This window comes from Perca fluviatilis, chromosome 11 (assembly GCF_010015445.1).
Source record: "Perca fluviatilis chromosome 11, GENO_Pfluv_1.0, whole genome shotgun sequence".
NCBI lineage: Eukaryota > Metazoa > Chordata > Actinopteri > Perciformes > Percidae > Perca > Perca fluviatilis.
Genome location: NC_053122.1, coordinates 25858152 through 25873675, shown reverse-complemented (window position 1 = coordinate 25873675; position 15524 = coordinate 25858152). Strand labels below are relative to the sequence as shown.

The 15524-nt window shown below is 41.6% G+C and overlaps 1 long non-coding RNA gene across 1 annotated transcript; it reads right to left on the bottom strand.

Moving 5' to 3' along the window:
* Positions 1 to 273: 273 nt before the first annotated feature.
* LOC120568900 lies at positions 274 to 1347 on the bottom strand. The gene is made up of 4 exons (XR_005640803.1): positions 1252 to 1347; positions 994 to 1059; positions 779 to 867; positions 274 to 669 (listed from the first exon to the last, which is right to left on the bottom strand). It is a non-coding gene; the product is annotated as an uncharacterized LOC120568900 (long non-coding RNA).
* Positions 1348 to 15524: the final 14177 nt, after the last annotated feature.

Genomic DNA, 15524 nt, shown 5'->3' with positions numbered 1-15524 from the left:
TTTATGTTTTCTCTATGAATCTTTGAGTTAACATGTACTAAACATGAGTTCGAATTTGCACCACACGCGCGCCCGAGCGCCCTTGATCATAACAAGAATAGCATGTATAGTTATCTTTATTGAAGTGAATTAGGTTCACATCACCGACATGCATGAATGATATTTTTGCAGTTTTACACATAATAATCCACGATGATCACATTACACAAAACTGAAATTGCACCGTCAAAATGACACATTGTCAATATTTTTACCCCACCCAAAATTTCACAAATCACATTTTCAGGGGAGCCCATGTCTTATTAAGGGGAGCCGAGCTCCCCCGTAGTTCACACCCTGGTTTTAAGTTGTAAAATATACCTGTGTGAGAACTTTAGTTAGTTATAGAGCTTTATAGTACTGCATATCATTTTACATGTTAAAAGGGTACATAAGAAATGTATTAATCATGTAGACCTAATATCTCTGATAGGGCTGTTGGAATGAATGCCGAAATTCAAAGTAATGGTGTTGTTTCTGAGAGTTGTGCAGCCTGTTGTCCCAGTACAGCTACAGCCACACTGGTGCTCCCGTTGGCTGAGACATTGGCCTTTCTCAGGTGCGTTTGATGTGTCTGATAGTTGATGAGCAGCCCTCACAGTTCAGCTGGAGAAGGGTCTGGGAAATAAACTGTGTGAGAGAAGACACTCACTGATTAGGTAAGCGACAGAGCTATGTATAGTTAGTTTCTTTGAGATACTATAACTGTATGATATGTGCGAAGGTTGTTTGTGCTTACATTGGAGATAGCCTCAAAAATCACATCTTCATTTTCCCCATTCTGGGATAATACATAAGCTTTCAGGTCAATGGCCACTATATAGGTATCTGTAGAAATGAAGGTGCAAATTAAAATTTATTTTACAATTTAAACTTAACTTCAGAAGTGAAGTACAGAAGTCCATGTGATGGTGGAATCTGTGTTTTTGTTGGAAAATCGAGATTTGTGCCCACCTGCTGGTGAAGATGTGACACTAGTGGTATCCAGAGTTGTCCTGGTGTCTGTCGGTGTTGTCCCTGCTTTGAGGACAAGGAAACTATTAGTAAGCATGCCAAAGGAGGTGAATCTCTAACTGACCCTGATGCAAACAAAAAAAAATTCTGATTTGACAAAAGATTGCCAATACATTTTCAGCAGTGACATACAGAATTAATATACTTCTTTAAATATGAAATTTGGAAATGGCTTGAGCAGAAATGATAATGACCAACCTGTAGCTAAAGTTGTGCTGTAATCTGCTGGTGAGACTGGTAAAGTTGTGTTGTTATCTGCTGGTGAGACTGGTAAAGTTGTGTTGTTATCTGCTGGGGAGATGGGTAAAGTACTGCAAAGTGTTGTTATCTGCTGGTGAAACTGAATGTTGTGGTGTTGTGTTATCTGCTGGTGAGACTGGTAAAGTTGTGCTGTTATCTGCTGGTGAGACTGGTAAAGTTGTGCTGTTCTCTGCTGGTGAGACTGGTAAAGTTGTGTTGTTATCTGCTGGTGAGACTGGTAAAGGTGGGCTGTTCTCTGCTGGTGAGACTGGGGTAAAGTTCTGTGTTTCTGCTGGTGAGACTGGTAAAGTTGCTGTTATCTGCTGGTGAGACTGGTAAAGTCGGTTGTTATCTGCTGGTTAGACTGGTAAAGTCGTGTTGTTTTCTGCTGGTGAGACTGGTAAAGTTGTGTTGTTATCTGCTGGTGAGACTGGTAAAGTTGTGCTGTTTTCTGCTGGTGAGACTGGTAAAGTTGTGTTGTTATCTGCTGGTGAGACTGGTAAAGTTGTGCTGTTATCTGCTGGTGAGACTGGTAAAAGTCGTGTTGTTTTTTGCTGGTGAGACTGGTAAAGTTGTGCTGTTATCTGCTGGTGAGACTGGTAAAGTCGTGTTGTTATCTGCTGGTGAGACTGGTAAAGTCGTGCGCGTTCTCTGCTGGTGAGACTGGTAAAGTTGTGCTGTTATCTGCTGGTGAGACTGGTAAAGTTGTGCTGTTATCTGCTGGTGAGACTGGTAAAGTTGTGCTGTTATCTGCTGGTGAGACTGGTAAAGTTGTGCTGTTATCTGCTGGTGAGACTGGTAAAGTTGTGCTGTTATCTGCTGGTGAGACTGGTAAAGTCGTGTTGTTATCTGCTGGTGAGACTGGTAAAGTCGTGCTGTTCTCTGCTGGTGAGACTGGTAAAGTTGTGCTGTTATCTGCTGGTGAGACTGGTAAAATTGTGCTGTTATCTGCTGGTGAGACTGGTAAAGTTGTGCTGTTATCTGCTGGTGAGACTGGTAAAGTTGTGCTGTTCTCTGCTGGTGAGACTGGTAAAGTTGTGTTGTTATCTGCTGGTGAGGGGTCAAAGTTGTGCTGTTATCTGCTGGTGAGACTGGTAAAGTTGTGTTGTTATCTGCTAGAACTGGGGTAAAGTTGTGCTGTTATCTGCTGGTGAGACTGGTAAAGTCGTGTTGTTATCTGCGGGTGAGACTGGTAAAGTCGTGTTGTTATCTGCTGGTGAGACTGGTAAAGTTGTGCTGTTATCTGCTGGTGAGACTGGTAAAGTTGTGTTGTTCTCTGCTGGTGAGACTGGTAAAGTTGTGTTGTTATCTGCGGGTGAGACTGTTAAAGTTGTGCTGTTATCTGCTGGTGAGACTGGTAAAGTTGTGTTGTTATCTGCTGGTGAGACTGGTAAAGTTGTGCTGTTATCTGCTGGTGAGACTGGTAAAGTCGTGTTGTTATCTGCTGGTGAGACTGGTAAAGTCATTCATCTGGATTCCCATTGACAGTGCAGGGAATAGTAGAAAAAATTTAATAAATTATTTAAAAAATGACATAAATTAAGCTGAAAAAATGCCCAACCAGCGCTTACTGCAATGAAAGACAGGGAAGCAAGGATTTCACAGTAAGTTCCCCCTTAAATGAACCAAAAAGTGATAAGTTTACAAAGACACAAAACCCATAGGAGGAATGGGATCGCCAGCCTGCCTCTATTATTGGTCCTGTAATATTCAATGTATGTCATTCTGAAATGGTTCTCTCCGACCTGAGTGTATTGCAGATGGAAAATCAAGCTTTTTCTCTCCTAATACACTGAGGTCATTGGGATACATTATACCTCTGATCTTTCTTAAATTTAAGGCTCAGAACTTGTTGTGTCTCACTCACTCTAAAAATCTGGTCCTCAGATCAGAAGATACAGTGGAATCAATGTTCAGTCCTTACACCAATAACTGGTAATCAAGCACATAAGCCATTTTCAGGTCAATCATTTCAACAATGGCCCTTAAAGGAGTGCATAATTATAGACCTCTTTCATTGACAAAATATTTCCAACATTTGAACAATTTGTCATAAATTTAATATTGATAATAAAGACTTTTTAGATACTCTGCAAATGCTAACTTTACTAAAGCAACATTTCTCTTTTCCCAGTCAGCCTGAAGTATGTCCTATGAACAATGTATTATTGAACAACCCACTCAAAAAAGCAAAAAATCTATTTCTAGAATATATAATTACCTTTCACAGATAGATTGTACAACTACACTTGACCATATAAAGGATGCTTGGAGTGAAGACTTAGGAATAAACATCACAGACGACCAATGGATCGAAGTTCAAGAGCGGGTCCACTCCTCTTCAGTTTGTATCAGACACGGTCTGCTGCAGTTTAAAATCCTGCACCCGATTGCACCTTTCCAATCAAAAGACTGTCCAGGATGTTTCCAGAGGTGGACGCCTCTTGTGAACGTTGTGGCTATGCCCCTGCTTCACTATCACATACATTTTGGAACTGTACCCACATCACCCTTTATTGGTCTAAAATAATTGAGACAATTTTTTATGTTAGACTCCCAGCAGATCCAGTAATGACATTATTTGGTGTTGTACCTGCAGACATACATTTGAACAGCTCACAAATTAATGTATTGTGTTTTGTGATGTTGCTAGCCAGACGTCTAATTTTACTAAACTGGAAAAATAAAATTCCTCCTACTCATCAAAACCTTCTTAGAGACGTAATGCAATATTTACAATTGGAAAAAATTTAATATTCTTTAAAGAAAAAAGAACAAACATTTTACTCAATTTGGCAACTTTTTACTAATTATTATAACAAGTAAATTTGGGCCGGCCCTCCTAATGCCTGATTTGATATATTTTTATTTAATACTTCAAGTGTGTGCAAGATTTTTCTATTTTTTTACGTTTTGTTTTGTTTTCTGTTTATATGCATACATATACAAATTGTATATATGTAAGTGAATTGTATAAATCTGTTGGAAAATGGTAATAAAATATAACGAAATAAAAAAGGCGAAAGTATGGGAGCTGTTCATTATTGTGAGGTAAAAGTCAATTTCTCTTCGATATGATAACAAATTACATAGGACAAATATAGTAATACCATTGTTAATGTGTACAATGCTGTCAAAAAAGTTCTAACACTGCTTTAGAAATGAATTAAGTTTGAAGTTAGCCTTATGCTAGCGTTAGCTTTTTGCTAGCACTCCATGTACCTAAATGCTTGTGATCTTGCCATATCCATATGGCTTTTGATCTCGACGAGTCCAGGTGTCTTTATTATGTTTATAATAATATTGGAGGGAAAGTGAAACACAGCTTGGACGGGGATGTTTTCACAAGTTTAGACAGCTAACTGCTTACGCTGACGTTTGCTAACCATTAGCGCAACAGCGTTAGCCTAGCCTGCTAGGTAAATATTAAGACTGCCTTCGGTGTACTACCAAACTTTCCAATCCATCGTTTTATGAGTGCATAACCTATATATACTAGTGTAGACCTTTGGTATCATTTCCGGGCATTATTAGTGGGGTCATTTAAGAGATACAAACGTTGGTCCATTAGCCCCACGCTAAGCTATTCAGCGGCTAACGCTACTCTACGCTAACTCGCCCAATGTTAGACCCAGGTGAAAAAAGCTTCTGGGGGGGTGTTTGGCTCGAGGTCATGGTGCAAAGGACCTAGGGTGAATTACTCCGAACCATCACTTTAACTGCAAAAGCATTAGCAACACTTGAAAACAAGCTAACTCGGTTTGATTAAGCAGGTAAATGATGCTAACTTTCTTTTCTTTGTAGCGAGGTCAGAGTGCGACTAGCTTGCTGCAAGTTCACTTTAATGTCTTTTTCAAAAATGTGTCAATTGTTTCGCAGTTGCCACCACTTGGTTTAACGTTACTTTTTTATTAACTTCATCTTTCTTACCTTGGGTGGACTAGTAAACTGTAGGGGTGCATTGTCAATTTCCAACCACAATAACCTAGAGGGGCGCCGTGTCATTCATTTAAAGGAAATTAATAGATCCAGTGTTTACATTACATAGAAAATGCCACCGCATTTTGATACTTTTTCTATTGCATTCAGCTTTGGCTCTCATTAGAATTCATTTAAGAGAGGGTGCTATTTTGTTTTACTCAAAAACTTTATGTGTATAATAGATATTACTATGCATAGTGTTTATTAAAAAGTCATACTCTTGCTGTGCATAAATGAGTGCGTGCTTGGGCATACATATGACATCATGACTACAAATTGAATATGTGTCTATATCTAATAATGTTGGAAAAAAACTAATGTGCAATTATTGGTTATTCAAATATTGCTGACATTTGGTCATAATGTGTGTTTGAATGTTTGTACTTTGGAGATTTTCTACTTTGAGTAATGGTAACGCTCTGCAATGTGGCTACATTTGTGGCAACATTAGTCGATTCATTGTCCTCTAGTGTAGTGTAGCTGCAAAAACACTTCATAATTATCTACAGGCTGTCGTGTAACTCAATGTCTGTCAGTAAAACAGGAAAAAATCATCACAAAAAGAAAACATCAAAGAACTCGAACAACACCATAGTTTATTTTGGCAGACAATACAATCATTGTTGTCAGCAGCGTGGGCTAATGTTTTACACACCCTCGCCAATCAGTCATGGATTGGTTTACACTGTACTTTGTGCTCCTGATAAGTTTGCTGCCTCTCTAAAACACCATTGCATTTTATTCTGAACACTTGAATAAAGCATTCCATAATAAGTCAGTGTCATGGCATGCCATCTTGTTTATAATGATACATCTAACAAATATAAATCCTGTCGGAAACTAATTGATAGCTTTAAGTTAAAATAGTTTAAATTTATAACTACTGCTTCCTTTATCAAAGTTTACCAACAGTGTGAAGAGCCCCATGTTGCAAATGTCACCATACAACCTGTAGTGGAAGCAACGACCGACTTAATTGATAAGGACATTGGGCCTCATTCTCCAACCGTTCTTACGAAGAAATGTGTTCTTAAACCCTTCTTACGCACTTTTTACGAAGATTCTGGCATTCACTAATGTTTCTACGAACACTGAAAAGCACTCTTACGGACATTTGAGTGATGACAATTTGCTCCAAATAATTGGTTACTGCATTTTATTAAATTCTACAGTCGTTGATAGTATTGTACTGTAATGTATTTCTGATCATTTGTTGAACAAAAAATCATAATATGCAAAAAAACACTAACTGCAATTTACATCAGCAATTAAACTGATTAAATCCTGCGTTATTTGGTGATTGATCGCGTTATTTATAGAGCCAAAATGCAGTGGTGGAATGTAATGAAGTACAAATACTTCGTTACTGTACTTAAGTACATTTTTCACGTATCTGTACTCAATAGTGCATAGCCTACTTTTGACTTTTATTTAGTTATATTTTGCAGCAATTATCTATACTTTCTACTCCACTACATTTCTACAATGTTCCGTTACATTTTGTGATCAATTTCCCCCTGCCAAAACGTCTTCCTGACCTTCCCACGTTTGGTTGCCATAGATACTGTGGGGCACCGCCAATCCAAGCCGGCTCCGGTGCTCCAGAGCCCGGCAGCAGCGCTGCTGACCCTCGGTTATACAGCCTCCGGTAAAAGTGAAAATGAAAAGGTTTATTTTTTATTATTACCGTTTTTAAATCATAGTTGCCATCTATTTCTCTCCACAGCGTTGTTTACTCCTCCGCAAGGCTGCGTAAGACGCGTTCATATCTTATTTATTTATTTGGCTGGACCTCTTCACATCTCCCCATGTCCGCTGCTTCACACAGTTGCTTACTTGTATGGTTAAAGAAAATAAAACCGTCTTAAAATACATCCATGAATAAAACCAACCGCATTCCGATTCTAACAACATATTTCCGTTTTATGCTGGTTAGGTTAGGAACTTCTTTTAAAAGCCAGGCCTTGTTTGTGGTAGTGGACATCATCTACCTTTACTAAAGTAAATATGTCTGTTATTATTTGTACTTTTACTTGAGATTCAGTACTTCCTCCACCGCGACTCCTGACAACCATCTCTACGCAGTTCCCCGCTTCCCAGGAGGTGCACAGGAAGTGTCATGTCCTTATATGGGAATTTTTGGGGCGTTTTCTTATGCTAATTAGGAACCACTGGCACGCGCTTCAGTTATGAAGACGTGGGATTCGACAATCCTAAGAACACAGGTGCGAACAGTTCTGCTGTTTAAGAACACGTCATGAATCTGACGTAGACGTTTCTTAGAAACCTTCTTAAGAACATATTTAAGAGAAAACTTAGGAAGATATTGGTGAGAGAGGCCCAATGTTACTGAGGCTCCAGATAACAGACCACCACCACATTCAGGTACAGCAGAAGCACTTGTACTCCCCTGGTGTTGGGAGTTCCATAATTCATTATTTCCACGTGGAGTTTTTGTGATTTTCAGTTAACTAAATATATGTCTGATATTGGTTTTCAGTAGGCCACCTCGACGGCAATTATGAACAAGATCTATGTCAGTGGAGTCAACTTGTTACAGATGTTATTGATTGGACAAGGCGTAGTGGTTCCACTCCTACTATGATGACTGGGCTTTCTTCAGATCACACCTCAGGAGGTAATTAGCCTTCCAACACAAGTCAAGTCAAGTTGGTGTAAAACTGTCCACAGTCTTTGCCAGTTTGACATCTGCACAATCAAAACTATGAAAAAAATGCGCTGTTGAATTAGTACTTCCTTGTCAAACCAATCAGTCAAGAGTTTAACAAGAGTTACTGATGTTTAGTATTTCATCAAGATGAGCTATCTTTCCTTTAGCATCCTGAGGTAGTGCAAGCAGAGCTGTTGCTTATGTATTAACACATTGAACTTAAACTTAAAGACGTTTTAGGGTAGTAAGGAGACACCCAGCTCACGAGACAAGACGAGAGATTGGGTTCACGACAGTTTGAGAGGAGACAAGATTTTAACACTATTTTAAAGAAAACTTCAATGAAGAAATAAAAATTAATCAGTAACACTTTCTATGAATCCTGTTATGGAGATTTACTGACCTCTCCATAGATACTCAATTATTAAAAACAAAGCACAGAGAAACACAGAGATGGTCAAGGTGATATATTGCAAATGTTTTATCTGATTAATCACAGGGAAGTTACCAGGGAAAAGTAACAAGCTCTTATCAGTTATGTTTCCCCAGCAGCTCCCAAAGAACATAGAGATACATAAAAATATTGTACTTGTTACAGAAGTATATGTTCATTGGATAGCAGACAAATTAATATTTTTCCTAAACCCATGGAAAGATTCCTTTACAACAACCATGCTCAGTAACCAATGGAAAGCAGTTGCATGTCTCTAATTTCACATATTTAGCTTTACTTTTAATTGTCATTCAGACTTACTGTCTACTTCACCAGTGACAGGCTGTCATAAATGTTTTTCCAGTTGACCGATAGATTTCTATAAAGGTGCCAAGCCTATAGCTAGGAATGTACCTGCACCTGTCACAGTACAACCCGGTCTCACTGAAGTTCGTGTAAATGTCAACGTTATTCTTAATCTATTGATACGTGTTCACAGAGACGTTTTACGTGTAAATGTCACGGTATTTTCTCTGGGAAAGGACGCCGGGGAGGCGGTGTAATGGGAAAAATTACATTTAAGCATAATTCCTTATATTTTTATGTTTTATTTCTACTTTAATTCTCTCACATTATTGAATGACAGTTTATCTCAGTTTCTGCTTAACTGCCACGATGTCCAGTCTGGAACATACACAACACAACACATGTGAGCACTGTTTGTCTTAACAGATAGGTGCTACAAGATCACCCTAAAACTATCTCTAGTTTTTGCCATGCCAGTTAAGATGTAACTGGGGGGGGGGTGAAAGTCGTACAGGGAGGAGGAGGCGAAATGGCTCCGAGATGTCTCTTGTATTTCTTGATTGTCTTCATGTGTATCCGATTGCATGTAAAAATTGTAGCGTCATACTAAGCCAAGTGCGTGTGTGCTGTCACTCTGAAGATGCATATAAGCCTAGTGTTCTTGTTCACTCATTTGAGAAACTGACTCCACACTGGGCTGCGGCCTTTTGTGAAATCATGTTGCTCCTATTTGCAAATATATCTTTAATAAAATACAAAAACCCAACTTGGTTTTAGTCTCAGACGGTCTTATTTGTTTCACTTTACTAAACTCTAAAAACTTCTCCCCTGCTGCAAAGGAAACTTCCACTACAGCGGCCGAAAAGGAAGCTCCATAAGCCGGGAGGCGCCCGCAAGGCGGCCCGCTGGGGACACGTCACAATAACGGGATGACGGAGGTTGGGTTTAGGCTTGGGCGCCTTAAATGCCGGGAGACGCGCCACAGTAACACGCGGGACAAAACGCCACATGCAGGGACGACATCCCCGGGAAACAAAGCGTCACACGCGGGACGCGATCCCCGCTCGCCCGGGTGAAAGTCCTGTGTTGTTTGACCCATCCACCACCCCGACCAATCTCCCTACGCGGATTTTCGGCTTTTTATATTACTCCCTACCATTTTCGTACTGTGGCCACAAAATATGCTTCCCATTGAAATACATTACTTCACATTTTCGTGTTGTCCGCCACGTAAAAACCGACAAAACGTCTTTTTTTTTTTTTTCTTTCATTTACACAAACTGCCATGAGACCGGGCTGCCCAGTAAGAAAAACCTCTGCAGTACATTGGCCACTGACTGCATCTTAATTACACAGTTCTGAGAATAGTTTCAAACATAATGAGCCTCTATAATGTCTGCTGCTACAGCAACCAGCCAAGACAGCAACAGTACTACATCTACTCAATAAGATGGCCTCACAACTAGGGTTGGGTACCGAAACCCGGTTCCACTATGGTTCCCGGGTTCCTACGCAAACGGTAGTATTCGGACCGGATTAGAACGCAAAAAATATATATATATCACACTTTCTCTGTAGTCTACCGTTAGCTAGCTACAGTAAATGTAGGCTACTTTTAAAATGCCATATTTTCCCTCTGGGCTCACCAAACGGACGCAAAAGCATATTAACCAATCACTGACTGCACGTGATCGCTAGTAAACATATTACACTTGCTCTGTTAGTCAATCGTTCAGGACAAGCTGTAGCCTGGTGGTGGGGGAGGCAGGACAGCCTCCCCAAATTGTCTGCCCTTTAAAACTCATACCTGGGTGTGTACAGACCTCTTGGACACCATCTGAGAGAGTTTTCTCCTGTGCAGGACATGCCATAAGTCAGGAGAGGTGTCCTATCTTGCCAGAGAAGGCAAATATGGTTATTTTTCTGCAAAAGAACTGCTAAAGTTTGAAGGTGGTTGGCATACCAACTCAACATTTATTTTGTTGTTGCTTGTTAATAGTGTAACGGTTATGTGTTAAATTATTGTAGTTGTGTGTTAGGTGACTTAGGTTTACTTATTATATATTTACGTACTTTAAAACATTAATATATTGTTACATTTAAATAATTTTCAATTTAAAAAAAACTTTCTTTTATGTCATTTTTTTCAGTTTTTCAAGAATTGGTTTAGGAATCTGAATAATTTTAAAAGTACCGGTTCGGCATTGGAATCGTAAAAATCCAAACGGTACCCAACCCTACTCACAACTTCAGCTTCCTCAGTCTCCGAAGCTACAGGTTGGTCATTATGATTCCTGCTGAAGCCAACATACATGTATTGGCAATCTTTTGTCAAATCTGAATTTTTCTGTTTGCATCAGGGTCAGTTAGAGATTCACCTCCTTTGGCATGCTTACTAATAGTTTCCTTGTCCTCGTACCAGGGACAACACCGACAGACACCAGGACAACTCTGGATACCACTAGTGTCAAGTGGGAACAAATCTCGATTTTCCAACAAAAACACAGATACCCGTGTACCACCTAGGTAGCCGCGGCGCTGAACAATACCGCTTTGCTAGCATGACCGCTAGCTCTGCTGTCTCCGCCATGACCGCTAAGCTTTGGCTGTTCCCCGCTAAGGCTGGGAGTGGAGGGGATGCGGTAACACTCCTGCTAGAGAGCGGCACTTCGGCCACAACGGCAGCACTGAGATGTCAGCTAAAGGAGACAGCGCCCCACGGGCTGTGGTCTCTCCAAGCCCTGGCTCCAGCTCCACCTACCGCCGGCCCGACCATGAGGCCCGACGGGCAGCACCCACCTGGTCCAATCCACTTGCCAATCCGCATGCGCGTGCAGTGACAGTGACGGGGCGGCTGGGAATGCGTGTCTCACTCCAGCTAGAGTTGGAAACATAATGCCGTTTTTAAGGGCCACACAGTTCCTTATAAAAAAAAAAGCAGTTTTCCCTCTCAGTCAGTCCACCTTTGTCCTACTGAACTTCTTCACACACACGCAGACAGGCTCGCCGCCACGTCCACGTGCAGTACGTAGAGCCAGCCACACTGTGTCAGAATTAACAGGCTCAGAACGCGTCTTTATTTAACAGGCTTTAATGCGTGTTTATAGCCTACTCAGTTTTTCTCCACCTCCCAGCTGATTACGTGGAATGGTGAGAGTGCTGAGTGAAGGGCTTGTGAGAATCGAACTACTGTTTTCACAGCGGCGGGAGGGCACGATACTCGCTGCTAGGAGCTGACACACAGACACGCGCGGCTTCCTGCATTCGCTTCTCATAGCGCCGGAAAGGCTCAGTGCTCTCTGCTGCTATGGCAACAGAAAACACACGGATGTGCGCACGCCCCCTCTGAGATGCTGTGCTGTGTGTGTAGGAGCATACAAACGGCTATACGCTTCAATTCGCTAGCCCTCCCCCGGTTCTTACCGCCGTGGTAAAAACTATCACGCTATCTCGAGTTCAGATAACGGCTCTGACGCCTTGCACACATGTGGTGCCATAGGCGTAGCCCGGTCAGTGCCCACTCAGAACGTGCGGTGCTTCACAGTCACTCCTCACCCCCGGCTGTCTGAGCGGGATGGGGAGAGCTCTGACTCGATGACTGTCCCACCATGCATCACAAGCAGTGGTTAAATTGGGCCGGGGCTCTCCAGGGCTCATCCCCCGGCACATAAGCCTGCTCGTTTGTCCAGATGTGCCTGCTTGCAGTCTAAATATGTCACATAAAATTTGATGAAAGTGATGCTTTTGAAAACATGATATTTCTGACAATAAATGAAAGATTTTTGAAATTATTATTTCTATTTTGTCTCGGCAGAGCTGAGATGAGAACAATCAGAACACGGCAACAACCCGCCCAGAACTGCAGACAATTCACCACTGCGGTTCAACTACATAACGCCAAAGGGTCTACGTCGGTAGGATTAACAGATAAAATGCCTAGTCCTAAAGCTAAAACCCTGTTCGCAGCAGTTGAAGCCCGGTGCTCGGAAGCTCCAATGGCCGCTACGAGTTCATGTCGCTGACCAAGCCGTTGAACCGGTTCTTGCTGTCGCATCTCCTCCAGCGGCAGGGCTCCAAGCCGGCCACGGAGAGGCCCACTCGTTGCCGTGTGTGCGTGTGCGTGTATTGTAGTAAAGAGAGAGATTTGGAGAAGCAAGTTTGTGTGAGGTGGACCTGGTCACCACAGACCCAAATCTTCTCAGCTGTTGGTACTGTCATATGCTGCACTGTCTCTTCATGTGGCACATTATGTTTGTTTGGCACGTTGTATGGGTCAGCAGCAGCAGAGACGAGAAGCCAACAGGCAAGTGTTATTTACATAAACTTCTGGTGTACTTACAAACTTTCCAATCCATCGTTTTAGGAGTGCATAATCTATTTGTACTAGTGTAGAAGTTTGGTATCATTTCGGACATTATTAGTGGGGTAACGTATGAGATACAAGCCTGGATCCATTAGCCCCTGCACTAAGCTATTCAGCTGATAACGCTAACTCGTCTAATATTCAACTTAGGTGAAAAAAGCTTCTGGGGGGGTGTTTGGCTCGAGGTAATGGTGCAAAGGACCATAGGGTGAAATTACTCCGAACCATCACTTTAAGTTGTATATGTTCTGTCCACCAGAGGGCAGTGTATCAGTCAATGTCAATAGGCAGACAATGTTTTCAGATGAAAAACACAATTATTAAAATTGTTAATATTATTTAAACAGTATGTTTTCGACAAGAAGTTCAGAGCTTTCATCGTAGCCTAGGTAAGTGGTCTGATGTTTATACTTGTGCATTGGTGTGTGCGTCGAGCGGTGTGTGTGTGTGTGTTGGAGTGTGTGTTAGAGTTGGAGTAAGAGCTGCCTAATATTCGTTCCAATATCATAATTTTTTTAAATATTCGAATTATATTTGAATAACGAAGTTCGGAGTCAAAGCCTTATTATGAACCAATTCAGTCGGCTAAAAATAAAAGCAAGAACACAATGGAGAATGACCTGGTCCAGCAGGAGCATATTTTTTTAATGTTGCCTATTTGCATTTGTGAGACAATTATATAATTTATCATTATATTTAGCAATAATCCAATCGGCTGAGTCATGTAGTATGAAAATGATTTAATCGTTACAATCAGGTCAAAATACTATCAAATTAAGCTAGCTAGTAAAATAATTGTTTATCAACTTCATTGTAACCGTGTATCCTAAGTTAAACACATTTTTGTATTATGCCGTGAGTTTACTTTATTAAACGGTTCAATTTTAAATGTGATAATGTTTCACTCACCATCATAAAGTAGGAACGCCAACAGGAGAGAGAAGTACAATGTAAACCGATCCATGACTCTGTGTGGCTGCTGAGCGTAGCAAAGGCTTTTTCGTACAGTCACACAGGTTTCTTTGTGTAATGATTAAAACCTAGGTATCCAAATTTTGATACCGTCAAACCTCCTCCCTATTTTACCGCGGTATACGGTATTACCGTGACTAATTAAAAGTTATGATGTAAGGCTCAGACGGAGTCACCAAACTGTTGGCTTGTGCACCGTTCAGAAACTGAATACCAAACACTAATACTGAAACAATAATAACATAACAACAACTTACAAAAAAACACTTTCTCCTCCACACTGTCACATGATGACAACCACACATAATTCCATAAATTATATTTTGTGGAGTGCAAGCGGGGCAGACGTGTGCTGGGGGGGCAGCAGCGCGTTAACAAACTGCTGCCGGTTGGTGAGGAAAATCCTGTCTGCCTCCACAGCCAGCGCCAGATAGTCTCTGGAGGAAGAGAGGGGGGAGCGGGTCAGTGCGGTGCGCACGGGTGCTGGAAGCTGCCGCAGGAAAATGTGGGCGAAGAGGTAGGAGGGATCCGCCGCGCCCAGCACAGCCAGCATCCTCTCCATTAACTCGGAAGGCTTGCGGTCGCCAAGGCCGTTCAGGGACAAGCGGTCTGCTTTCTCCAGCTCCGACAGTTCAAAGAGTTCCAACAGGAATGTTTTGAGTGCGTTGTACTTGCAGTTAGCCAGAGGAGCCTCTAACAGTGCCCTGGCTGTTGTTGAGGCATCTAAGGCCGATACCACGTGGAAATACTTTGTAACGTCCTGTGTTATTCCTCTCAGCTGGAACTGAGCCTCGATGTGCTAAAACCACGGTCGTGGGTTGTGCTGCCAAAAGTCCGGTAACTTGATGGTGGCCACGTAGATAGCACCGACATTAGCCGTGTCGCTAGCAGCGGCCGGCACCGCCGCAGCAACAGCATTTTCACCATTGACATATATAAAATGGACCAACAGAGCCTGTTGCTCTGGACGGAGACCAGTGAAGGCTGTTAGAAGCACTTTTCCGGTGATCACTTGCTTTACTGCGCAGCCTCCAACTGACAGACAACGTAAATGTGACGTGAGCAACGTGTCTGAAAGTTGTAGGTCTTCTGGTAGCTGTGCCAAGAGAAATATCAATCATTCCCAATCTTACAGAGACGGAGAGCGTAGGTATATGTAAGGAGATAACATGGGCACAGGCTAATTATTGATCACTAACATGCTAGTTAACATTAGTAATTAAACCTAAACAGCTAACGTAAGTCCAAACTGCCTGCGACATTCTCCTGTACTATACGGTAATTCCTCTACTGTGCGATAGTAAGTCACTTGGTTATGACACAATCGTTAGCCTATTTTTATAAAAACATCTGCTACGGAGCCATAACGTGAGGTACAAGGTAATGGAGCCTTTTATACATTGTCGTGTTTCTTTAGAAATAAACAATGGACAAATAGAGTCTTCATATGTAAAGTTATTTGCTGTCAAAGTGGCGCCAAAATGTATGCTAGTCAGTGGAATGCT